An 11681-nucleotide genomic window follows, 5' to 3' on the forward strand; every position below is an offset into this window, starting at 1 on the left:
TTCTCCAGGGACATTTCATGGAGCCAGTGAGACACTTATTCCAGGCCCATCCAAAGCCCTCTGTTTTTCCAGCCTCCCTGAAGAAATTAGCAAACACTTCCTCTATTTGGTTTCCATGGTGGTCCTCTTTCTTCATTCTCAAATTGGATTGACCATCCTAACTTGGCCTTCTTTGCCAGCTCCTCCTCTGCTTCTGGCCTGTGATATCAGAGAGCCTCTGCCTCTTCTCTCTTTACACCTTTTTGCTCATCCTAAGGAACTGCATCCGTTCTGGGTGACCTTGCAGCACTAGTGACTGCAGCTTTGTGGCTAAAATTTCCTCCCCTTTCCTTTGAATATACATTTCCTTGAATCTACACCAGGAGACAGCTGCCAGGAAGGAATTTTATTAATAGATTTGCCTTTGCGTCTGGGAAATGAAGGACATCCACCAAACATACACTCCTGCCATGTCCCAAGCAGCTGGTGTTTTCGTGGTTGCACTTCTCATTCATTCGGGGCTTTATCTAATATGGGGGGACACTTTTGACATATTGCTATCATTCCAGATACAACAACTTATTAGATGCCCACTTCCTGAGTGCCTACCCAGCATCCATGCCCCTTTCTAGTATTACCAGGTCTGCATCTGGAATCTTCCTCTCTCCTGAACAGCAGCCCCTGGTTCAGGAGAAACTGATTCCTCCTGAAGCTTTGGCAGGAGGGCTTCATTTAACTCACCAAATGGTGCTTTCCATCCTCCTGGCCCCGTCATTGGTTCCGGAGGGAGCCCATGACTCAAGTCAGAGTGAATTTTAGCACTCCTACTGGGAACACCAGGGCAACCCTCCCCATTCTCCTTTTATTAGAAGCGAATGTGGATGGGCAGCCTGGGTGGCTTAGCGGTTTAGCACTGCCTTCAGCCCAGGGCGTGATCCTGGAGACCTGGATCGAGTCCCACGTCGGGCTTCCAGCATGGAGCCTGCTTCTCCCTCTGCCTTTATCTCTGCCTCTCTCTCTCTGTTTCTCGAATAAATAAATAAAATCTTTAAAAAAAAAGAAGTGAATGTGGAAGCATGAAGCCCCAGGGGTGGCTGGCAGCCATCCCACCACAAGGAGGAAAGCTAGTCTGAGGAATGAAGCTGATACTTGAGTGACGGAGTGAGGAACAAAAAGAACTTCTGACCTTGATGATGCCATTGAGCCACTGATTCAAACCATTTCTGAAGCCTGCCCCATCTCTGAACATTGTGGTCACAGAGGCCAGGAAGAGTCCTTCATTATTTGATCCGGTTTGAGGTGGGCTATTACTTGCAGCATAAAGAACTTTGATACCTCAAACCTCTTGTGCCAGAAATACTTCCCATTTTGTTCTTCTGTATGGATCACGTTTGTTAACTATTATGCCAGCAGCCAAAATTTGATTGAATGTGTTTTACATGTCTGCATTATCTCATTTCATCTTCACAACAACCCTTTGAGGTAGATTCTCTTATGTCATGAGGAAATCAAGACAGAGAGGTTGAGTAACTGTCCTAAAAACCACACAGCTAGAAGAGATGGATCCTGGACTGGAACTCAGGAAGCCTGACTCCTGAGCTCATACTCATAACCCCTACACAACTTCCCATCCAATATTCTCATTCTGAATTTCTTCCTGAAATGACATTCATATCTATGCTTCACAGAGTCCAATGTCAGTCCCAATTCACTTGGTGTCCAGAGTGACTCTGGGGCACTAACTGATGTAGGCAGGCTACATCAGTTTGTAGGCAGGCTACATCAGGTTTGAGGACCCAGAAGGGGTCCCACAGGACCAGCTGAGAGGGTCCTTGGCTTCGTGCAGGATAAAAATCAAATGTAAGTGCTCGCTTTGGCAGCACATATACTAAAATTGGAACGATACAGAGAAGATTAGCGTGGCCCCTGCGCAAGGATGACATGCAAAAATCAAATGTAAGCCGGGGAGAAGTGAGAGCAGAGTTTATTGAAGATATAGATAGAGGGGATACAGATGGAGAGTCTAGGACACTTGGAATGGAATAGAAGGATGAGCCTTGTCTTTACTTGGGGCCTGAGGTTTTTATTGAGGATGGGGGTCTGGCATACGTGTCCTCTCAGGCATCCAGGAACTGGTCAAAACAAGGATGAGGGCTCAGGTGTCTTTCATAAGTCACTTATGCCCTGAAGCTAGGGGTCTTGGTTTCAAGGGGTCTGGAGTCAGTGGTCTTGGAAAATGTACAGGACAACCTCATTCAGTCAGTCCTTAGGTGTTATCTATTTTGCTGGAAGGCTCCAGAGAAATCATTAACTCCTTGACCATTATAAGGTCATACGTAGTCATTACTATAAGCCATGTGTAGGGCAGGAGTGGAGGTCCTAACAAGAACAGAAGTAGGAAAAGGGGCAAAAAAGCAGTTTTTTCAGTTTCCCTGTCTCATTACCATGAAGTATCATCATTTCTTCCCCACAGTTGAGACAGCATTCACAATATTGTCCCTTGTCCTCCTCCACCCTCTCTATGTGTGACATACAAATAAAACAAGTGGAGCAAAAATTGTGTACTTTATATGGAGGGGCCATCCTCCATCAGCCTGCCTGTAATTTCTTGCTTGTCTGCCTTTTCTCTAGGTTGTCAGATGAAATGTCTCAGCGGTTGTCCTGAGACAATTCAGCCCCAGCTCAATGTCCAGGGCTGGATGCTCCTTTTGCTCAGCATGCCTAGCTGATTCCAATTCCAATTGTGAGACTAATTCTCAGCCTCGACAAAAGCAGAAAACTAGAATCTCTATTGAGAGGCTTTAAGATGGTGGCTGGAGATAGGATCTCCACATTTAGCAAATAGAAATATAAAGCACCCAGTAAATTTGAATTTCAGATGAGCAAGAGATGATTTTTTTAAAATTTTTATTTATTTATGATAGTCACAGAGAGAGAGAGAGGCAGAGACACAGGCAGAGGGAGAAGCAGGCTCCATGCACCGGGAGCCCAATGTGGGATTCGATCGTGGGTCTCAGGATCACGCCCTGGGCCAAAGGCAGGCGCCAAACCGCTGCGCCACCCAGAGATTCCAAGATGATTTTTGAGTATAAGTGTACTTATACTCTTGTTTGAGAGATACCACAGCTGATGGTAAACTGCGGTATTGGTGAGCACAGTAACAGAGCATTTTGGTGAGGAGAGCTCAGCAGTGTACCAGGTCAAGACCAATTCAGAGTGACCAGGACATGGAGGTTCTGCTCTGGCAATTCCCCTTGACCTGGTAGCTGAACATAGTTGCTTTAAGGGACAGCAATCAAAGTAGCAAAGGCCAAATGGAAATTTAAAAGTATAAGCTACATTGTGTTCCAAGCAGGTCAATGGTGCAACACATGGCCCTAGGGACGGGTGGGAGGACTCCATGTTTTGGTGATGTCCAGGATATTGGTTTCCTGTGGGTAGATTTCATCCTTTTTCTTGCATTCGTGCAACAGTTTTTATTGAGCATCTGTTATGAGCTAGGCATTAAATAGTTGCTACTGATATAATAGTAAACAAATAAAGATCCAATTCTTGCCTTCCAATGAAAATACTTGTGTTATGTCCCTTTTTAAATTGTTCTTTTTTCCTCCATTGTAAAATTCCTCCTGACCAATAAATCACTGATTGTGAACAAGCCTCGGGCTATTTGTCTGTTGCAACAGTAGCTATGAAGTCCTGCATCACATTTCCAAAGTATTGCCTCAGTCATTCCCTTGGGGACAAGAGATCATGGTATAAAAGGTGGTTGATCCTGTCAACCGATCTTGCAGCAGGTAAAAAACTGATAGCACAGGTCCAGTTTCAGGGGCTGACAGGAGGGTTTAGGAACACTCCAAGGATAAATTCTTTGCCACATGTTTTACAGGCGATACAATTCTTCTATCACATTTGAATTCAAATTTTGATTTAAGGCTTAAGCAGTGCTTTCTTCTATGCTATTTATAAAATATAAGTGTCAAGGTTCATGCTTGGAGGTTTTGAAGATCAGAGGGAAAGAGTAAAATGCCAGAAACACTTGAGTTTCGGGAACTGACAAACTACCGAGAGCTTTATCCTGAGAAAGTAATTCAATTGAAAACAAAAAGCTATGAATGTGCTACTTGCAAAACTATAATATTAAAAAGTAGACAATCATACAAATGTCCAACAATATTGAGTTCATTTTATTGCATCCCTGGATAATAATTAATACTGTCTAGATAGAGAAAAGCACTTATGATAGACTAAAGGAGCAAAACTCAAAAACTGGATACTACAATTCTATGTAAGCCATTTAAATGAGTATATAAAATTCATGTGTTTATAGAAATGCACAATAATAAAGTAGCACTTCAGATAGCAAATAGAGACTTTTCCTTTACTGTTATTTATATATTTCCATAAAGTGTAAAGGAGTTTAAAAAGAAAAATATGAGGTGGGGGAAAAAACTGAATGACTACATGTTTTTGCTAGGATTAGGATATTTTAAGTTGCAAGTTACAGAAGATATAACTCCACATGGTGGTGGTGTTTTTTTTTTTTAAGATTTTATTTATTTATTCATGAGAGACACACAGAGAGAAAGAGAGACAGAGATAGAGACACAGGCAGTGGGAGAAGCAGGCTCCATGCAGGGAGCCTGATGTGGGACTCGATCCCAGGACTTCTGGATCACACCCTGGGCCGAAGGCAGGCGCCAAACCGCTGAGCCACCCAGGGATCCCCCCTCTCCACATGGTTTTAAAAAATAAAGGGAACTGGGGAGCCTGGGTGGTTCAGTCAGTTAAGCATCTGACTTTTGATTTCACCTGGGGTCATGTTCTCAGGGTCCTGGGAATGAGCCTGGGTCAGGCACTGTGCTTGGTGCAGAGTCTCTTTGGGGTTCTTTCACCCCTTCTCCCTCCACCCTTCCCCCTACTCACACTCTCTGTTTCTCTCTAAAATAAATAAATAACCTCTTTAAAAAAATAAAAGGGACTTTTGGCTCCTCTAACTGTGAAGTCCAGACGTAGTGTAAGCTTCAGGTACAGTTTGCTCAGGGCTCTGACTTCATTTCTCTGTGCCTCTCTCAGGTCTGCCCTCCCCAGAGGGTAGGCTTCATCCTTGGACTGGCTTTCCTTCTAGTCCCAAGATAGAAGAAGTGAAGCTACAGGCTTCCTCTTTAATATCTTTATTCAATCTAGAGGAGAGGAAGCACCATCACTGCTTCGGAATCCTCACTTCATTCTAATTGCGTCCCTCGCATTCCAGAGGCTAGCTTTTGTTTTGAAAAATTATTGTGATTAGAAAGGACAGGACTACCCTGATTGGCTGATACCAATTAAGTCCCACCCCTAGAGCTGGGGGTAGTTTGTGCCTACCCAAAGAGCTTGGAGGTGTCTGGCTTACATATTGAGTGGGAAAGCCGTGTCCGTCAAACCATGTATGTGCACAAGAGTGTCATGTAAAGCTGGGATGTGAGTTAGAAGGCAGTTAAAAGTTTGATAAATATATCATGCCTTGGTTACATACTTTAAGTGTCCCCCCTTCCCTTCTGAAATTATCTCAGCCATCACAGGGAGAAATTCCAGATGAATTAGAGATAAAAGTATAAATCAACTAGGAGAAAACATTGGAGAATATATTTGTCAATTCGTGTGTATCTGTGTGTATGTATGTGTAATTTTGGAGTAAAGAATATATATATTTTAAATATTTTATTTATTTATTCATGAGAGACAGACAGAGAGAGAGAGAGGCAGAGGCAGAGGGAGAGGCAGGATCCAGGCAGGGAGACTGACGTGAGACTCGATCCAGGATCCCCAGGATCAGGCCCTGGGCTAAAGTCGGCGCTAAACTGCTGAGCCACCTGGGCTGCCCAAGAATATCTTTTTAAATATGATTTTTAAGGGTGCCTGAGTGGCTTAGTTGGTTAGGTGTCTGGCTTTGGCCCTGGCCACGATCCCAGGGTCCTGGGATTGAGTCCCACATTGGGTTCCTTGCTCTGCAGGAAGCCTGCTTCTCCCACTCTGTCTGCCACTTTCCCTGCTTGTGCTCTCTCTCTGTCAAATAAATAAATATAATCTTTAAAAATAAGATTTTTAAAAGGGGATCCCTGGGTGGCTCAGCAGTTTGGCGCCTGCCTTTGGCCCAGGGTGCGATCCTGGAGTCCCGGGATCAAGTCTCACGTCGGGCTCCCTGCATGGAGCCTGCTTCTCCCTCTGCCTGTGTCTCTGCCTCTCTCTTTTTCTCTATGTCTAAAATAAATAAATAAATAAATAAATAAATAAATAAATAAATAAATAAATAAATAAATATTTTTTAAAGCCACAAAAGAAAAGCCTGATAAATGTATTTCAGAATTTAAAATTTCTGTATGACAAAGACGCCATGAGCCAAGTTAACACATATGTGACATACAGAAGAACATATTTGGAATTCATGTCAGAGACAAAGGTTTAATATTCAGACTGTGATAGAGAATGTCTATTTTTCTTTTTGGTAATAACAGCCTACCAAGTGTTAGTTGAACACATGGCAGCACAGCCAGAGACTACATTTCTCAGCTCCCCTTTGGCCATGTGACTAAGTTCCTGTGTGCGTGTGTGGGGGGGGGTGGTCGGGAAGGTGTGTGTGTGTGTGGAATCTGACCAAGAAAAGCTAAGTGTAACTTACAAGCTCTATTCTCAAGGATAAACAGCCTTCTTTCCTTTCCTTCTTCCCTTTTCTCAGGGGCTCAAAGGTGGTGACCTTGGGGCACGGACACCACCCTAGTGCTGTGTTTCCAAAGTGTGCACAAGGTGCCGTGGGGTACCACAGTGAACTCATAGGGGTGCTGAAGGATAGCTAACAGTTTGAGGAAGTAAGGCTACATCTATGTTGTGCATGAAATGACAGCTTGAACCAGTTCACATTTTCAATGTTAGACTATTAAATTCCCAATAGCGCATCTTTGAGAATATGGATTTAGAAAGCAATTGCTACTGGAGTATCTATGTTGATAGATATGAGAAATCTATCTAGAAGAAATAGAGAAGGGTGATTTACAGTCTGATTTTAAAGTTTGATCAACTGTGCCAGGGGCATGAAGTTGTTAGAACATAAATATTTGGAACGCCTGAGTGGCTCAGCGGTTATCTGCCCCTGGCTCAGGGCATGATCCGTGGTCTCAGGATGGAGTCCCACATCAGGCTCCCTGCCTGGAGCCTGCTTCTCCTCTGCCTACGTCTCTGCCTTTCTTTCTGTGTGTCTTTCATTAATAAATAAATAAAATCTTTTAAAAAAAAGAACATAAATATTTATTAAGTTGTTTAGAGCTCATCATTTAATATATGGGACTGTTGGGTATTTCTTTTGGCTGAGGAGCTTTGTGGAAAAAATATTTTAAAATAAAGATGTTATTTATTTATTTATTTGAGAGAGAGCACAAGCAAGGAGGAGAAACAGGCTCCCCACTGAGCAGGGAGCCCGATGTGGGGCTCAATCCCAAGACCCTGGGATCATGAACTGAGCCAAATTCTTAACTGACAAAATCATCCAGGTGCCACTGTGGAAAGATTTATAAGGCACTTAAGGGTGCTATGTACAGAGAAAGTTTGGGAATCTGTGCCTAGTGGTAGAGAACAGGATAGAAAGAATCTGGGTCTTTGTGTGATCTTGTGGATCTCCTGAAACAGAACTGCCTACTGCTGCTGGACTGCCACCTACCTCTGGATTATAGACGTCTTTCCTATCTAAGCCATTATTTTGGGGAGTCTCTCTGTTACAACAGCATACAGACATGGTAGGTGTGCCGCCTATATTCCCACAGCCCACATAGAGGCCACCTGCAGATGGTTCCTGTACGTTGATGGTTTTCTGAGTCTCTGCCCGAGAGGGTTCTCTGCTAGGGGCTGCGTTGGCCTCTGTGTGGGCAGGCCAGAAAGACTAGGGAATCACTGCCCCAGGAGTGGTTGGGTGAAGACCCCTGCTGCTTTGTCCCTCATTGGAATAATTCTGAGGCACAGCCTATGGAGTCTCTTAGAGGATCCCTGGTGGGACTTGAGCCCCAGATGCCCACCTCTACTCATCAACATCTGCTTTCTTGGCTTTCTACTCTTTTCTTACCAATCTCTCAACATATTTCTTGGGGATGTCTCCAAAAACAAACCACTCATATCCAATCCTTGTCTTGGAGTTTGCTTTGTGTGTGCGTGCATGTGTGTGTGTGTGTGTGTTTCCCTAAACCAAAAGCAGCAACTAGCCTGTACCTTAACAAATACATAAAATACGTAAACAAGTATTGCCAAGCAACAAGAAAATCATAAACAACTCAAATAAAAACGGCAAAGGATAATTTAAGCAATTCACAATAGAGGAAAGATTATTGGCTAACAAATACATAAGCTATTCATCACTAGAAACTGGCCAGTGGTAATTAAGATAGCCCAGCACAGTAATTGAGAACATCAACTGATTCTTAGCCCAATGGTCTGAGTTTGAATTGTGGCTCTAATACTTTCCAGTTCCCTAAGAAAATTTAACTTTTCTGTGCCTCTGTTTCCTCATCTGTAAAAGTGGCATAATAATACTCCTTATCTCACTGAGTTCCTATAGAGGTTAAATTATAAATGCTTAAATTTTTTTTAAGTCCTTAGCACAGTACCTTGGAACACAGGAATCCCTAAGAAAATGTTTGTTAAGCAAGTAAATAAAATGTCATTTCATCTATTAGAACGGTAAATATTAAAGGAACTGATCTTTTAAATGTTGGTAAGGGTTTGGAGAGACAGACACTCTCAGACATTTGTGGCTGAAGAGCAATTTAATAGTATTTATTAAAATTAAAATGCCTACATATTCTTTAGCCCAGGCATTCTAGTCCATGTAGCTGCCCTAGAAAAACATAGCTACTTGTATGTAATGAACCTCATTTAGGTATTTCCACTGCAGCAATGTTTGTAATAGCAAAAACTGAAATGAACCTAAATGTTGAGTCATAAAACAGTTATACTGCAAACTGGTGGCCCTTGGCCTAAACCTGTCATGCGAATATGTTCTGCTTAGCTCGAACAGTGTTTTAAAATCTTGGATTAGTTGCCAACAGTACAGAAATTAGATTTATGTTATAAAAATCCAGGTTTCAAATACTCTTAAAACACTGGCATTCAAAGGGCATTTGGGTGGCACAGTAGGTTGAGGATTTGACTCTTGTTTTCAGCTCAGGTCGTGACCTCAGGGTCCTGGGATCGAACCTTATATCAAGCTCTGTACTCAGCACTGAGTCTACCTGAGATTCTCTCTCTCCTTCTGCCCACCACCCCCCCCCCCCCGCCACCAAATAAATCTTTAAAACACTAAGACACCTAGGTGGCTCAGTCAGTTAAGTGTCTGCCTTTGGCTCAGGTCATGATTTCAGGGTCTGGGGATCCAGCCCTGCATTGGGCTCCTGACTCAGCAGGGAGTCTGCTTCTCCCTTTGCTCCTTTCCTGACCCCAGCTCATGTTCTTGCTCTCTCTGTTCCTCACTCTCTTTCTCAAATAAATAAAAATCTTTTTAAAAAAAAAGCCTCACTGGAATTCAAGTTAAGAATCATTTGGTCTGCGTAAATAGCTATTTCTGCTTATAACAAAATACACTTGCTCTACTTGTCACTTTATTTACTACCTGCAGAGCCCCTGTAGACAAAGGAAGGTGGGACCCTGGCAGATGAGTTATGGCTCAGCTATGTAATAAAATATCCATAATGAGGTAAATACAAAGCAGTAGGCATACACATGGAAAGATCATCAAGATTGAAAAGAGAATAAAAAAACAAAAAAGGAAGATGGAGGACCATTATGTATAATGCCATTTCTGTAAACAACAGTAAACTACATACTTGTTTATAAACATTGGGTACTCAATATATATGTGTTGAATTCACATATTTATGAATATGGGACACCTGGGTGGCTCAGTGGTTGAGCGTCTGCCTTTGGCTCAGGGCGTGATCCTGGAGTCTCAGGATCAAGTCCCGCATCAGGCTCTCCTTCTGCCTATGTCTTTGCCTCTCTCTGTGTCTCTCATGAATAAATAAATAAATAAAATCTTAAAAAAAAAAAGTATTTGGGATCCCTGGGTGGTGCAGCTGTTTAGCGCCTGCCTTTGGCCCAGGGCGCGATCCTGGAGACCAGGGATTGAATCCCACGTCGGGCTCCCGGTACATGGAGCCTGCTTCTCCCTCTGCCTGTGTCTCTGCCTCTGTGTGTGTGTGTGTGACTATCATAAATAAATAAAAAAAATTAAAAATAAATAAATAAATAAATAAAAAGTATTTATGAATAAATATCTAAAAGAATTTTGGGAGGTACATACCTCCCAAATAAATGATTAATTTTGTCTAGGGACTGGGATTTGGGGGCAGTGTTCAAGGAACAGTTTTGTAGTTTGGTTGTTTTTTTTTTTTTTACATGAACATAGCATTGTATTTCTTGTGTAAATTTTAAATAATTAAAGACAACCCAGGACAGCCCGGGTGGCTCAGCAGTTTAGTGCCGCCTTCCGCCCAGGGTGTGATCCTGGAGACCCGGGATCGAGTCCCATGTCCGGCTCCCTGCATGGAGTCTGCTTCTCCCTCTGCCTGTGTCTCTGCTGCGCTCTCTCTCTGCCTCTCATTAATAATATATATATATATATCTTAAAAAAAATAAAGAACCCAGCGCAAAATGCTATAGGTGATCAAACCAAGATTCAAAGTTAAGTCTCCACTGAAACCATCCCGAGGAAAATGAATGGGGATAAAAATACAGTTCTGCATTGATGAGCCAAAAAAAGTAACCCCAAATACTTAACTACCAGCTCAAAATTAATCAGCAGGGTGATGAGTCAGCTGGAGACACTGATGCGATGCAGCCCACTCCGGACATGGGATGACCTTCCATCCCTAACCAGTATTCCCCCCGCGGCATCACGGCTTCTGATTTGCAGGTTTTATTTTCTCAGTTCTGTGTCCGGGAGCTCATGAAGGCTTTGCACACCATGTACCAGAAGGCGCCCCGCTTGTAAGTTTCTTAAAAAGGAAAAAGAAAAGGAATCGAGAAGCTGGGGTAGGTAGAGAAGAGCCTGAAAGCTAGCGTTTGGAGATCAGACAGTCCCCCTTCAAAGGGAGGACAGGCTTGACAGGTCTTCAGAGGCATCAAGAATAGACTACTGGTCTCCGCGGATTCAGAGTGGTTCGGAGCAAAGGGACACCCCACAGGGGCCTTCTCGATGCTATGTTTGGAAGCAGCTCTTTCCACCCCCGGACCAACTATCCTTAAACAGACTTCCTTCTTATCCTCCAGGTTTGTAGTCAAGCAATTGTCACTGTTCCCAGGGGCAGGACGTTCAGAGCTGTTTTGAGACAGCAGGAGCAAAGACACGGGGACGGTTCGGACAGATCCCAGTGGGGCGACTGGCACACAAAGCAAAGCTAGTCCTGCCCATCGCGAAGACACGGCAGAGGCGCCCCTAAGTGTACCCGCCATGGGTCAGCCGGGGTCCCCGCGTGGCTGGGCTCTACTCGGCGCGCTTCACAACACCCGCACTGGCTTAGGATCGTCTTTTTCTAAGATTTCTGGCAATAGTATTGCAAAGCGCGATTTTTCCGTCCCTCAAACCCGACCTCCTCTTCTGGAGGAGCCAAGGCGGGCAGCTAGTGACAGCTCCCCCAGAAAGGCAAACAAACGCCAGCCGCAAGCCCGACCCAGCAGCTGCCCGCTGG

The 11681-nt window shown here is 43.6% G+C and overlaps 1 non-coding gene across 1 annotated transcript; it reads left to right on the forward strand.

The window, feature by feature from the left end:
* The first annotated feature begins 1843 nt into the window (after nucleotides 1-1843).
* On the forward strand, nucleotides 1844-1950 carry LOC119872464. The gene has a single exon (XR_005361479.1). It is a non-coding gene; the product is annotated as a U6 spliceosomal RNA (small nuclear RNA).
* The last annotated feature ends 9731 nt before the right edge of the window (nucleotides 1951-11681 follow it).

Source organism: Canis lupus, chromosome 6, assembly GCF_011100685.1.
Source record: "Canis lupus familiaris isolate Mischka breed German Shepherd chromosome 6, alternate assembly UU_Cfam_GSD_1.0, whole genome shotgun sequence".
NCBI lineage: Eukaryota > Metazoa > Chordata > Mammalia > Carnivora > Canidae > Canis > Canis lupus.